The 15,026-nt window shown below is 44.2% G+C and overlaps 1 pseudogene; it reads right to left on the bottom strand.

The window, feature by feature from the left end:
- LOC132383849 (uncharacterized) overlaps positions 1 to 1,658 on the bottom strand; it is a 101,098-nt pseudogene extending 99,440 nt beyond the window's left edge.
- Positions 1,659 to 15,026: the final 13,368 nt, after the last annotated feature.

The following is a 15,026-nucleotide window of genomic DNA, read 5'->3' as shown; positions in this document are numbered from 1 at the left end:
GAGGGGAGGGGGCGTGTTGAGAGAGGGATCCGTCACTGGGGATGGACTGCAGCGAGAGGATATATGATAAACTACCCGGTAGCATTGCCGACTGACCTTCATTCAGGTCCCAGCTACAAAACTAGTTTATTTACACAAAACATCAATCATGTACAGTATTTGGCAGCCCTTTCCTTTGCCGTGGTAGTGGCTCTGAAAAGAGCCTTTTCTGGTGTTCGGAGTGTAGGCTGGGCTTAGGCGCGCTCCCCGCGGATGCAGCGGGCCAACTGGAAGTCCTTGGGCATAATGGTGACTCGCTTGGCGTGGATGGCGCACAGGTTAGTGTCCTCAAAGCGTCCGACCAGGTAAGCCTCACTTGCCTCCTGCAGCGCCATGACGGCCGAGCTCTGGAAACGCAGATCGGTTTTGAAGTCCTGAGCGATCTCCCGGACCAGGCGCTGGAAGGGAAGTTTGCGGATGAGCAGCTCGGTGGATTTCTGGTAGCACCGGATCTCCCTCAGAGCCACGGTGCCGGGCCGGTAGCGATGAGGCTTCTTCACTCCGCCGGTGGCAGGAGCGCTCTTCCGCGCCGCTTTGGTCGCCAACTGTTTGCGAGGAGCTTTTCCGCCAGTCGATTTGCTTGTGCTTTGCAGTCTGCTTGGTGCGGGCCATTCTGCTTCGGGAGGGAGAACACAGGCTGAAATACAGGAACAAGATAGACGAAACGGGCTCCAGCACAGGCTTTTATACCGCTGGGGGAGGGCCGTCCCACCGCTTATGACTGGCTGAACACCGACTGTCTATTAAAGGAACCGCTTGCTGCGATTGGTTTATTAATTTCAAGCAGGCTGGCGGCGAATAACAATTTAGGACAAAATGGGAAACTGTTAACTGGCGGTCGGACTTCATCCAATCAGAATTTACTGTAATTGGCGCCCGATAAATTTCGAATCGCCCGCCAATTTCAGCGCACCCAGCAATGGTGCTTGATAAATTTTTATTAATTACAATTAATTCTATCACGGATCATACATTTTCAGTTTCATTTAACATCTAAATCCCTTAGTTAAGATTTGAATGCAAAATTACGGAATTGTTCCTCTAAACGAGGGAACTGATTTCTGACTCAGACGGACGGGAAGATTAAGATCAATATAAATGCATTCAGCATTTACGGTAATCACCGTCTGTAAAGGTAGAATCGCGGCTAAATTTCAAGCGGAAGATTAATCGATTTCAAATGTCAACAGATGAATACAGTTGGATCGATAAAGAATTAAAAGGTTGTGGACACGGCTCCCTTTGTGAGGCGGTGGGTGGCTCTTAGAAGAGCCTTTGTTTTGTGCTCGGGAGGAAGTGGGAGTTTTTCAGCCGCCGAAGCCATAGAGAGTGCGGCCCTGGCGTTTCAGAGCGTACACCACATCCATGGCAGTGACCGTCTTGCGCTTGGCGTGTTCAGTGTAGGTAACCGCATCCCGGATCACATTCTCCAGGAAAACCTTCAGCACCCCGCGGGTCTCCTCGTAGATCAGACCCGAGATCCGCTTGACGCCGCCACGGCGAGCCAGACGCCGGATGGCCGGTTTGGTGATGCCCTGGATGTTATCACGGAGCACTTTACGGTGCCGCTTCGCTCCGCCTTTGCCCAGTCCTTTGCCTCCTTTCCCTCTACCAGACATGATGCTGCTTCACTCAGGTCGTTGCTCAGTGACAGTCTGCTGATGTCTCCTTTTATACACAGCGCCCCGACCTGCCCGAGAAACGCGCAGAGAGACAGAGGCGGGGAGGGGAGGAGACAGAGTCAGAGTGACGGACAGAGCCGAGAGCGGCCTCTCATCGTCCAGCTCCGCCTTCACTTTATTACGGCCGCCATTATCCGACACAAAGCACTTCAGCGGAAAAAAAAACTCCCTCACACACCACGTACAGATTCTGTACAAATTCTGGAAATTTGCTGATTCGCCTGCTTTAAATTATAGGAAGTGCTTTTCCATTTCGCAAATACCCGAGAACCTTGGTCTGTCCCTCGCCGGCCCCTTGACCAGGGCGAGCGCCCTCACACACGGCAGTTGGTGGGCGAGGGTGCAGTCACTTCCAGTGATGAGAGGGTTAATTCATTAGAACGACTATTCCTCTGGGTCGCGAGGGAAATGAAAGTCCGGTCACATAAAGGAACAGGATACATAGGCAGACACAAGGATATATATACCGTGCTTCTGATGTATTCTAAAGCCCAGGTAAGGTGGTGGCTGAGGAGCTGGTGCGAGATGGGTGGGGGATTCACGTACCAGGATCATTGGGGTCCCGAGGGTAAGTTGAGACAGGTCCAAGGAGGAGGGGAGCCAATATGTTTTACGGTGAACTTTCTCCGTGCTACACCAAAGGGTTTAAATGAGCAAGGTCCAACAAAGTGATTTTCAGGAACTAGGTTAAAAATCAGGACTTCCAGCATTGTAATTACGGAATTGTGGGTCAAACCTTGTGCTGGTGTGGTGAGAAAATGATATGCCCGTGCAGTTTAATATGTTGCTGAGGAACTGATGTAGGAGGGAGGTTTTCAGATTCATGCTCCCTTCCAGGAAGGTGGGAGACCGGGACAAACAAGACCATTTCCATCTGAACTGGAGGGGAACCAATATCCTCACCAGAAGGTTTGATGGTGTCACTTGGCAGAGTTTGAACTGGAATAGCAAGAGGGAGAATGCATGAATGAAAAGACAGTCTGAAATGAACGAGAGCCAATGTCAGGCTAACAAACATGCTAGGACTGATAGGTTGAAATTAGTTTATTTCAACATTAGGAGGATTATGTTGTCAAACAGACAGGGCTGACAGCTCAAAGCTCCTGTGTTTCATTGTTTTACATGTGAGTGGGGTTTAACAAGAGCAGGGGTTACCCCACTGGGAATGTCACAACAAACTGGAAGGCTCATTTACAGAGGCAATCTGCAGATCAACTGATGGGATTATCATACTGGCCCCCAATGACCAGTGCGGGGACTTTATCTTCCCTAGAATTGATTGGAACTTGCTTAATACTTAGATGCACAAGAATTCTTCAGCAAATCTTAAGAGTGTTTGAAACATTATGTACAGAGTCCAACGAGAGGAGAGAACAGACAGGAGGAATTAGTTTTGGGAAATGAGCCAGGCCAGCTGACAGCTAAGAGTCAGTGAATATTCTGGGTTCGTATTTTTTTCTTAGTGATGAGGAAGAATAAGATCAGATCTTGTATGAAGGTACTGAATTGCAGGAGGGCAGGTTAGTACTGAGTAAGACAGAAACCACGGGGCATTGATTGGGAGCAGCCACTATCAGACAAGTCCACATCTGACATGCGGGAGCTGTTTAAAGACCAGCAGATCCGAGTTAACCAGAGAATGGAAAGGTCAACTCAAGATTAAAGGAAGACTGATGTGGTTGAAGTCAGACCAAGTGGCTGAGGTACTAAATGAGTATGTTGTGTCAATATTTACTGAGGAAAAGGAACTGAATGTCAATGAAAACAGACTGGAGCATGCTAATGTGCAGAGACGTGTTGGGATTAAGGAGGAGGTTGTGCTGGGACGTCTGAAAAGCAATAAGATGGATAAGACTACAGGACCTGAAGGCATATATCCTGCAATAGAGAAAGAAGCAAATGAGCAGATTGCTGGCAATTTAACAAGGACCAATGTGTCCTTGATCACAACATGTGAGTTCCCACAGGACTTGAGTGTTGTAAATGTTGCAGCTTTGTACAAGAAGGGAAATAACAGAAATCCAGGAATCTATGGGCAAGGCAGCCTCATTTCAGTGGCAGAGAACCTACTGGGGAGGATATTTAGGTACACGATTTATGCACATTTGGACAGGCATGGCCTGCTTAGGGACAATCTGCATGGTTTTGTTTGGGCAGATCACGCTTGACAAAATTGATCGAGGTTTCAGAGGTGGTGATATAGACTCTAAGATATAGGATAAGAATTAGGCCCATCAAATCTGCTCTGTCATTTCATCATGGCTAATCCATTTTCACTCAAAGCCCCAATCTCCTGCCTTCTCCCTGTAAACTTTCATGATCTGACCAATCAAGAATCTACCAACCTCTGCCTTAAATATACATAAAGTCTTGGCTCCACAGCTGCCCGAGACAACAAATTCCACAGATTCACTACTCTCTGGCTAAAGAAATTCCTCATCTCTACATTCTACAAGGATGATGCTCTATTCTGAGGCTGCATCCTCTGGTCTTAGACACTCCCATCCTCTGCACATCCACTTTATCAAGGCCTTTCACCATTCGATAGGTTTTAATTAGGTCAGCCCTCATTGACCTAAATTCCAGTGAGTGCAGGCCCAGAACAATCAAACGCTCTTCATACGCCCAGCTGTTTCATCCTGGAGGCAATTTTGAGTCTCCTTTGAAACACATCCAGTTTCAACTCATCCTTCCTAAGATAAAGGGCCCACAAATGCTCACAATTCTCCAGTGAGACATCACCAGTACTTTATAAAGTCTCAGCATTATTATGATTGGTGCAGATATTGTGGACTGAAGGGCAGGTTGCCATCTGTTCCATATTGTGTACTGACGAATATGTTTGATCTACCAGCCATTGTAGGGACATGGTGACAGAGACTTGAACTGGGAATTTGACATTCCTACATGTTTAATGTTCTACACGGAATCGGCAAAATGGAAAGGAGCAGGATGGATTTGTTCATAACGTGCTGGTGAAGGGGTGGATACAGTGCCATCAAAATTATTCAGCCTCCTTTGGAGGTTTTCATGTTTATTGTTCTGCAACTTTGATTCACTGTGGATTTAATTTGGGTTTATTTTCCCACGCTGATCAGCAGAATGGACTCTCTGGAGTCAAAGTGAAAAACAGATCTTTACAAAGTGATCTAATTAATTGCAAATATAAAACAAAAAAATAATTTAATTGCATTGGTATTCACCTCCTTCAAGTCAGTAATTAGTTGATGCACCTTTGTCAGTAATTACCGTTGGCTCTGTGTGGATATGTCTCTATCCACTTTGCACATCTGGACACTGAACATTTTCCCCATTCTTCTTTACTAAACTGCTGAAGCTCTGTCAGATTGCATGTGGTTCATGAGTGAACAGATCTTTTCAAGTCCAGCCACAAATTCCCAATTGGATTAAGGTCTGGACTCTGACTTGGCCACTCCAGGACATTAACTTTGGTTTTAAGTCATTCCTGTGTAGTTTTGGTTTTATACTTGCAGTCATTCTTCTGCTAGAAAATGAATTTTCTCCTAAGTCACAGTTCACTTGCAGACTGAATTAGGTTTTCCTCCAAGATTTCACTGTATTTGGCTGCATTCAATTTACCCTCTACTTTTCTGAGCCTTTCAGGGCCTGCTGCAGTGAAAACACCCCACAGCATGATGCAGCCTCCACCAGGCTGGGATGGAGTGTTTTTGATGCTGTGTGGTGTTCGTCTTGCGCCAAGCTTAGTGTTTAATCTGACGGCCAAAAAGGTCAATTTTGTTTCATCTGTCGATAGAACCTTCTTCCAGTTGACTTCAGAGTCTTCTGGCAAGCTCCAGGTGAGCTTTTTTCAACAATGGCTTTCTCTTTCTCCCAAAAAGCTCTGACAGGTGATGCATCTGGGCAACAGTTGTTGTATACACAGTCTCTCCCATCTCAGCCACTGAAGATTGTGATTTCTCTAGAATTAGCAGAGGACTCTTGGTGGCCTCCCTCACTCGTCCCTTTCTTGCATAGTCACTCAGTTTTTGAGGATGGCCTGATTCTGGCAGATTTACAGCTCTGCCATATTCTTTCCATTTCAGGATGAGTGACTGAACTGTACTCCAAGGGATATCCAGTGACTTGAAAATTTTCTTGTATCCATCTCCTGAATTGCGTTTTTCAATTACTTTTTTGCAGAACTGCTCAGAGTGTTAATTTGTTTTTATGGTGTAGTTTCTCCCAGGATACAGACTACCAACAGTTGTGTATTTTTACTACAATCAATTGAAACACCTTGACTCACACAGAGACCTGCACTTAACAGATAATGTAATTCCTAAAACTACTTGACTGTACCAATGATGATTTGGGTGTGAATATTTATACAGTCAATTTTTTTGTGTTTTATATCTGTAATTAATTTAAAACACTCTATGGAGATCTGTTAGGAGTGGTCTCAAGATCCTCAGGTGTTCCTCCCAATGGGATAAAGCACAAAAGGAGAAATATCAAAGAGAGATGAGAACGGAAATGTGATTATCATGAGATATTTAATCGGAAGCAGATTCGGGCACCACTACATTGAGTACCTTTGCTCTGTGTGCTGCAACAACCACAATCTGCCAGTGGCAACCCATTCTAGTTCCATTTCCCATTCACAGATTGACATATCGGTGCCTTACAGCTGTCTTAACCAGTGTTGGGGTAGTAATAGGGACAAGCTGTCACTTCCTATTAATTGTTGCTTCAAATTGCCTCTGTCAACCAAGTCCAGCTCCTGGCTGTTACATATGGCTTAGCTACGAAGCCCAACAAACTCTTTCGACTGATGGGGAGGGTCTAAATGGGTTTACTGGCATCATATAACTAACTGCTATGGGCAGATGGGGCTTTCACCCACGGTTGGTAGCTCGTCTAGTGGAAGGAAAATTCTGATCTGAAACCTCTACTGGCTTGTGGCTAGACCCATTCATGGGAAAGGCTTCGGGAGTAAACCCCGAGGAACAATCTAGAGCTGGATTCCCTGTCGGTCCGATGTTCAATGCAGACTGGCAGTACTGTGACACCATTGGTGCCTGACCCCATCGGTCTCTGCTGTTGCTCTGGATTCATCAGCTGCGTGGAGAGCAGGAGCCCCTGCATGGGCAACAGCTTGCTTTACGTATTCTACTACCCTGGCTTGCAAATTGAGTTTCACAGCGAGGGTACAATTCCATGGTCGACCCTGACCCAGCAGAGGGCCATCACTACAAAGTCTGTCCATGGCCTCCACTACTACTACAATGAGGCCAACTACAGGTTAGATGAGCAACATCTCATATTCTGACTGTGTAGCCTCCAATCTTGACAGCATGAACATTGATTTCTCCAAATTCTGGAAATCACTACCCTCTATTCCCCCCCACTTCCAAACTGCTCCATTTTTTCTGACTTTTCCCCCATTCTGGTGCCACTTAACCCCTTGACTTCTCCTCACACATCTTCATGACGTGCCCATCAACTTTCTCTGGTTCTCCACCTCCTTTGTGTCATCCCATGGTCTAACGTTCTGTCCTAATGGATTCCTTTTCTAACTGTTACCCAGTTCCTCACATCATTATCCCTCCACAAACCACACCCCCACACTCACATGTCCTCCCCCCCCTTCCCCCACCACCTTATTCTGAACTTTGTCCCTTTCTTTCTAATCCCAGTGAAGGTTCTCAGCCCAAAATGTTGTCCGTTTGCTGAGTTCCTCCAGCATTTTGTTGTCAGTTTGCTTCAGTCTGTGTATTGATCAAACTGGTAGAGTGGAAGAGGAATTTGTGGAGTTGCCAGAGACAGTTTCTTACAGCAGGATCTTACCCAGGAACAGGCCATTTCAGATGTAATCTGTGTAATGAGGTGGGAATACAGAGAGATCTTGTGGTGAAGGATCTGTGAAGAAGTGATCACAATGTGGGTGAACTCCAGAGCCAGATTGAGGGTGAACACCAGAGTCCAGAACCAATGTCTTAACCTAAATAAAGGCAATTACAGTGATGTGAAAGTGGAGTTGTCTGGGGCAGATAGGGTAAATAGGTGTAGGGACAGGTCAGTGATGAGCAGTGTCGATGTTCAAGGAGACAGTTCATAACACTCAGCAGACATTGATACCAATTAGATACAGGGATCACAGACAGCAAAGAACCTTCTGTGGTCAATGGAGTTCAAGTGATACATTAAATTAAAGAGCATATAAAGAGGCAAGGGTTGGCGGTAGAAAAGAGGATCTGGATTTTTCCAGGAACCAGTGATGAGACAAAAGCTAAAACTAATAAGGAAAAGGCAGATAAGTTAACTCAATAACTTACATTAGTGTTCCCAATGGGGACACAGCAAACATCCCACAGATATCTAACGTTGACATTTCAACATTGTGCAATAATGTGTACCAATCACCACCAGGAGGGAGAAAATTATGGGACTAAAAGCAAACATTACCAGGTCCCAACAACCTGCACTGGAGGGTTTCACAGGAAGTCTGGAGAGAAAGTAGAGACATTGAAGTCTGTCAAAACTCACTGTGTTACGGAAAGGTCGCAATGGAGTTAAAAACCATTGTTGAAGAAGGGTGGAAGAAAGGTGACTGTAGTCCAGTTAACTTCACTTCAGCTATTGGAGTCTATAATCTGTGAAGAAATAACAAGTCACTTAGAAAAGTTTAATGTCTTTGAACTAAACCAAGAGTGTTTACAGTCAGATTCACACAGCACAGAAACCAGCACTTCAGCTCAAATGGTCCACACTGATCAAAGTTCCCATCTGAGCTTGTGGTAAGTAACCCCTCGCCACTACATTATGAACAAGGTTATCATCCTCCTTGTCCCATTTCCCTGCATTTGACCCATATCCTTCAAAACCTTTCTGATTGGACATTTTCTCTCTCCAACAGGATGTGGGGAAGCTGGTGATTAGAGTACATGGTAAATGGAGTTTAATGTGTTAAGTGTGATGGCATGTGGTAGGAGGAATCAAAATTCACTACTATTTATGTGGAGATAAATTATAAATGAGAGAAACAGAGTGGGGTCGAGGTGTTGCCTGCACAACAAAATAGAGATGGGTGCAGTGAGGGGTTCATAATACCACATATGACTACGTTTCAGAGGTGAATAGCTCATGGACTTTTATTGCTGGGGCACCAGTGCAGAGATACAGTGAAGTGTTGTTAGTGTCAAACAAATGAACAATGATGGATTTTGGGAAGTTAAAGCAGGTCAGGACATACACAGTGAATGGCAGGGTCCTGAGGAGTGTTAATGAAATGATAAATCTAAGGCACAGGTAAATAGTTCCCCAAAAGTGCCAACACAGGTAGACAAGGTGGTGAAGAAGGTGCACGACTTGCTTACCTTCATGGCAAAGGCTTTCAGAGCAGCTGGGACATCACATTACAGTTGAACCAATCAATAATTAAACCACACCAGGAGTACACTGTGCAGTTCTGTTCACCACGAGATGAAGGATGTGATTAAGCTGGAAAGGTGCAGAAATGTTTCACAGGAATGTTACCTGGACTGGGGGATTGAGTTACAAGGAAAGATCAGACAACTGGGACTGTTTTCCCTGGAGTGAAGGAGGCGGAGGGGAGACCTGACAGAAGTTTATAAAACTATGAGAGGTGTAGACAAGGTAGACAGTCAGAATCACTTACCCAGTGTAGAAGTATCAAATATGAGAAGGCACTGCTTTAAAACACCAGGGTGAGAATTTAAAGGTGAATATCAGGGCAGGTAAGATTTCTGTTTCCATACAAAGAGTGGTGAGGGCTGGGTTTTGGCTGCCATGGGGAGTGGTGGAAGCAGATACAATAATGACACTTAACAGGGTTTTAGATAAGCCATGAATATTCAGAGGATTGAAGCACATGAATTATACGCAGGCTGAAGAGATTTAGTTTCATTCCACATCGTGTTCAGCACAGACAGAAGAAGGGTCTGTTCCTGTGCTGTACTGTTCTGTGTTCTCGGTGAGCCTCAGTGACGGGGGATTCTTTAGCCGGGGTCACAGACAGGTGTATCTGTGGCAAGGAGAGAGACTGCAGGATGGTGCATAACCTCCCTGGTACCAGGGCCAAAAGATGTAACTGAACAAGTACAGGCCATTCTGAAAGGGCAGGGTGAGCAGCCAGAGGACGTGTCCATATTGGTTCTAACAAAAGAGACAAAGTCCTGCAAAGAGACTTAGGGAGTTCAGGAAAAAGTTAAGTAGAGTCTCTTGGGGGGGGGGGGGTGGGGGTGACGGGGGTAATCCCAGTGTCACCTGCTACCGAGGGAAGAAATAAAAAGGTGGTACAGTTATATGTGTGGCTAATGTGCTGGTGCAGGATGGAGGGTTTTAGTTAAATGGATCATTGAGTTTATTTTCCAGGAGAGGAGATGGGAAGTGTGAAAGGTCAGTAGTGGCGTTGACAGATGTGGATTAACACAGAAAGTAAGTCCAAATAGACAAATTATGGTGTCTCCGTAGCACTACAAGTGCACAGGTAAACAAATATTAGAAGTAAGAGAAAGAATAAAAAGTTACCACAAACAGTCTAACATGAGGGGTGTCATCACTTCCCCGGCTACGGGTTGACTCATTACAGACCCGGGGGTCAGAATGACTTCATACAGCGCTCCTTGGAGCAGCACAACGGTGTTAGTCTGTTACTGAAGATGCTCCCCTGTTCAGCCAAGGAGGCATGCAGAGGGTGAGAAATATTGTCCAGAATTGCTAGGATATCCATTGGATCGTTTGTTCTACCACGGTCTCCAGTGTGTCCAGTTTGACTCCAATAACAGAGTCAACCTTTCTAATCAATTTATTCTCAGATGACATCACCCGTGCTGATGCCATTGGCCCAGTACACCACTGCATAGTTAGGCCAAGTTAATGAACACAGTGGCATTGAGGGCCTGAGGTGTGCTTGTATCAGTACCGAGTGTGGAACAGTTAATGCAGATGTACTTAGAGCCTGGATTAGTACATGGCACAGTGATTCAGCCATTACTAAGAAGGGTAGGATTGGTAGCTAAACATTCCAGGATTCATATTCGGACAGTCCAGAGGGAGGTGAATGAGGCTGGGGAGCTGTACTGCTGATCAGGCAGAATGTCACAAATTCAAGGTCATCCCAGAGGCTCATCCAGTGAGACAATGTGGGTGGAACTCAGGAATGAGAAAGGTGAAATCACCTTGAGAAAGGTGATGGGATGAAACTGTAGGGCTCCCAACAGCCAGTAAGAGAGAGAGGAATAGATATGTCAGCAGGTAATGGACTGATGTAAAAACAACCGAGTACCTGTAGTGAATAATCTCCGGAAACTGACTGGGTCTCCCTTCCCACTTGAGTCTTGGTTGGGGCATTATTTGTTAAGTGTTTTCAGCAAGGTTTCTTAAAACAGTGTGTGGCAGGAACAACCAGTGTTCAAAGAGAAATTAGTCAGGATTAATGGGTCAAATAGACTAGATCATCCCAGAATGATCCTGTGACCAGTAATGGTCTGAAAAAAGTATTCTAGTCTCCAGTGAATCTTCTAAGCTCCTGGTTGAATAAGATCAATTGTATAATAAGGAAATACTTCTGTAAAGACACTGACACCATATTCCAAGCACACTGAACTGCCAGAGCACAGCACCGGCCAGTGAGGACACAGACCAGTAAAACACCCGGCTCTCTGCTACAAAGTTCAAAGCTGAAAGTAAATGTATTATCAAAATACATTTCTGCATTAAATACGCAACCCCGGGATTTATTTTCTTGTGGTCATACTGCTGGTTTGTTAGAGCTGTTGGGGAGGGTATAAACTAATTTGACAGGGGCATTAGAACTGGCCTGAAAGGACTCAGGATAGGACAGATGGTAAAGAAAGAAAAGATAGCATGCAGTCACGCTGTCAGGAAGAGTGAGCAGATAATAAGACATAACTGCATCCAGCAGAGGAATGCAGAATCAATAAGGGTAGCAAATCCAATACTTGAAGTGTTATACTTCAATGCACAAATTATAAGAAATAAGGTGGATAATCTTATTGCCCTGTTATGGATTGTCATGTATAATGTGATCATCACGGAATCATGGCTGAAAAATATTTATAGTTTGGAGCTAAATGCCCAAGTTAGACAAATCAGAGGGGCAGGAAGGTAAGCATAGGGGATGGCATGGCTCTGCTGGTAAAGAATGGTATCAAATCAGTAGAAAGATGTGCCACAGGATCGGAAGATGTTGAATCATTTTGCGGAGATTTAAAAAAACTGCAAGTGTGAAAAGACGTTGATGCAGTTATAAACAGGCCGTCAACATTTGTTTGGATGTGGACCACAGATTACAACAGGAAATAGAAAAGGCATGTCAAACGGGCAATGTTATTGGAAATTTCATGGGAGATTTCAACATCCAGGTCAACTGGGAAAATCAGATTGGAAATAGATCTCGAGAGTGAGTTTGTTGAATGCCCAAGAGATGGCTCTTCAGAGCAGTTTGTCATTGAGCCTACGAGGGAATCAGCTATTCTGGATAATGTATTATTTAATGAACAGGAGTCAATTAGGGAACCTAAAGTAAAAGAACCCTTAGGAGGCAGTGATCACAGTATCGTCGAGTACAACTTGAAATTGGATAGGGAGATAGTACAGTTTGACATAGCAGTGTTTCAGTGGAATAAAGGTAGTAACAGTGGTATGATAGAGGAGTTGGCTAAAGGAAATTGGAAGAAGATGCTGGTAGAGATGGCAGCAGAGCAGCAATGGTGAGAGTTCCTGAGAAAAATGAGGGAGGTGCAGGATAAATGTATTCCAGAAACAAATCCTCAAATGGCAAAATAGTACAACTGTGGCTGACAAGGAAGTCAAAGCTAATGTAAAAATAAAAGGGAGGGCACAAAACAATGAAAACAAAATCAGAATACAGAGGATTGGGAAGCTTCTGACAGCTTACAGAGAGCAACCTAAAGAGGATAAAGATTAAGTATGCAAGCAAGCTAGCAAATATTATCAAAGTGGATAGTTTAAGATTTTTCAAGTATGTAAAACATAACGGAGAGATGAGACTGGATATTGGACTGCTAGTAGATTAGGCCAGATAAATAATAATGTGTTGAGGCTGGGGGGGGGGGAGGGGGGGAGGAGATGGCAAATGAACTAAATGAGTATTTTCCATCAGTGGAAGATACTAGTCGTGTGCCAGATGTTGAAGGGTGTGAGGGGAGAGAAGGGACAGCAGTTATTATTATTATAAGGGAAAGGTGCTCAAAAAGCTGAAAGCCCTGAGGGTATACAAGTCACCCGGAACAGATGAACTGCACCCTAGGGTTCTTGCAGAGTTAATGGTAGAGATTATGGTGCCATTAGTAATGATCTTTCAAAACTGGCATGGTGCTAGGGGATTGGAAAATTGCAAATGTCACTCCACTCTTTAAGAAAGGAGGAAGGCAGCTGAAAGGAAATTATAGACCAGTCAGCCTGACCTAACTGGTTGGGAAGATGTTGGAGTTAATTGTTAAGGACGAGGTTATAAAGTATTGGAAACACAGGACAACAAAAGACAAAGTCAGCATGGTTTCCTTAAGGGGAAATATTGCCTGATGAATCTGTTGGAATTCTTTGAGATTGCACGCAGGATGGATAACGGGAATGCAGCTCCTGTCATATATTTGGACTTTCGAAAGGCCTTTAACAAGGTGCCACACATGAGGCTGCTTACAAAGTTAATAGCCCATGGTATAACAGGAAAGTTATTGGCGTGGTTACAGCATTGGCTGATTGGTAGAAGGCAGCAAGAGGGAATAAAAGGGTCCTCTCTGGTTGTCTGCCAGTGAGAAGTGATGCTCCGCAGCGGTCGGTGTTGGGAACATTTCTTTTTATGCTATATATCAATGAATTAAAAAAATAGAATAGATGGCTTTGTTGCAAGTTTGCAGATGACAAGAAGGCAGGTACTGTTCAGGAAACAGGTAGGTTCTGGAAGTACTTTGACAGGTTAGGAGAATTGGCAAGACAATGGCAAATGAAATACATTGCTGGAAAATGCATGGTTGTGCACTTTAGTAGTAGAAATAAACGTACAGACTATTTTCCAAATAGGGAGAAATCCAAAAACCTGAGACGCAAAGAGACTTGGGAGTCTTTGTGCAGACCAACTTAAAGCTAACTTGCAGGTAGAGTCAGAGGTGAGGAAGGCAAAAGCAATGTTAGCATTCACATCAAGCGGTTAGAATACAAGAGCAGGGATGTGATGCTGAGACTTTTTTAAGGCATTGGTGAGGCCTCACCTTGAGGATTGTGAAGAGTTTTGGGCTCCTCATCTAAGAAAAGATGTGCTGGTATTGGAAAGGTTCCAGAAGAGGCTCACAAGGATGATTCTGGGAAAGAAACAGTTATCATATGAGGAACATTTGATAGCTTTGGGTCTGTACTCACTGGAATTTCGATGGATGGGGGGGAATATCATTTTAAATGTTGAAAGGCCTGGACTGAGTAGATGTGGAAAGGATATTTCCTATGTTGGAGGAGTCTAGGACTAAAATGCACAACCTCAGGATAGAGGGGTGTCCATTTAAAACAGAAATGCGGAGAAATTCTTTAGCCAGAGTGTGCTGAATTAGTTCAATTTATAACCACAGGCAGCTGTGGAGGCCACGTCCTTGGGTGTATTTAAGGTAGAGCTTGATAGACTCATGATTGTTCATGGCTCGTTTCTCCACTCTGCACTGAACTAAGCATCCGTGCACAGACTGTCTTTGTGCATTTCAGTTCAAAACGCTACAGAATTTGCATGTGCTTATTGTTTGCAGGATTTGTCTGTCTTTCTGCACATTGGGTGTTTGATGGTCTTATTTTATTCGTGGGTTCTTTTGGTTTTCTTTGTTTTGTGGCAACCTGTTTGAAACAAACCTCAAAGTTGTAGAATGTATACGTACTTTGATAATAAGTTTACTTTGAACTTTGATTCAAAAACCTGATGCTTGAGGGATAAAATAAGGACAAAAATTTAACAAAACTTAAAACTGATGCTCCTGTAGTTACAGGGCAGGTTGCAGAAGAGTGGAAAATGATAAATATTCTTCCTCATTATAAGAACTGCAATAGGGACAAAAAAGGAAACTGTACCCTGGTGACTCTTACGTTAGTGGGAGGGATATTATTGGAAAAGATATTTAAGGATGGATCAGCTCAGACTTTATAAGGCATTGGTCCGATCACACTTGGAGTATTGTGAACAGTTTTGGGCACTTATCTAAAAAACTACATGCTCACATAGGACAGGGTCTAGAGGAGTTTCACAAAAATGATCCTCGCAATAAAAGGGTTAATGAACAAGGATTGTTTGATGGCTTTGGG

The sequence above is a fragment of the Hypanus sabinus genome, chromosome 31 (assembly GCF_030144855.1).
Source record: "Hypanus sabinus isolate sHypSab1 chromosome 31, sHypSab1.hap1, whole genome shotgun sequence".
In the NCBI taxonomy this organism is placed as follows: domain Eukaryota; kingdom Metazoa; phylum Chordata; class Chondrichthyes; order Myliobatiformes; family Dasyatidae; genus Hypanus; species Hypanus sabinus.
Note: the sequence above shows the minus strand (reverse complement) of the source record. Positions and strands in the feature narration are given on the sequence as shown.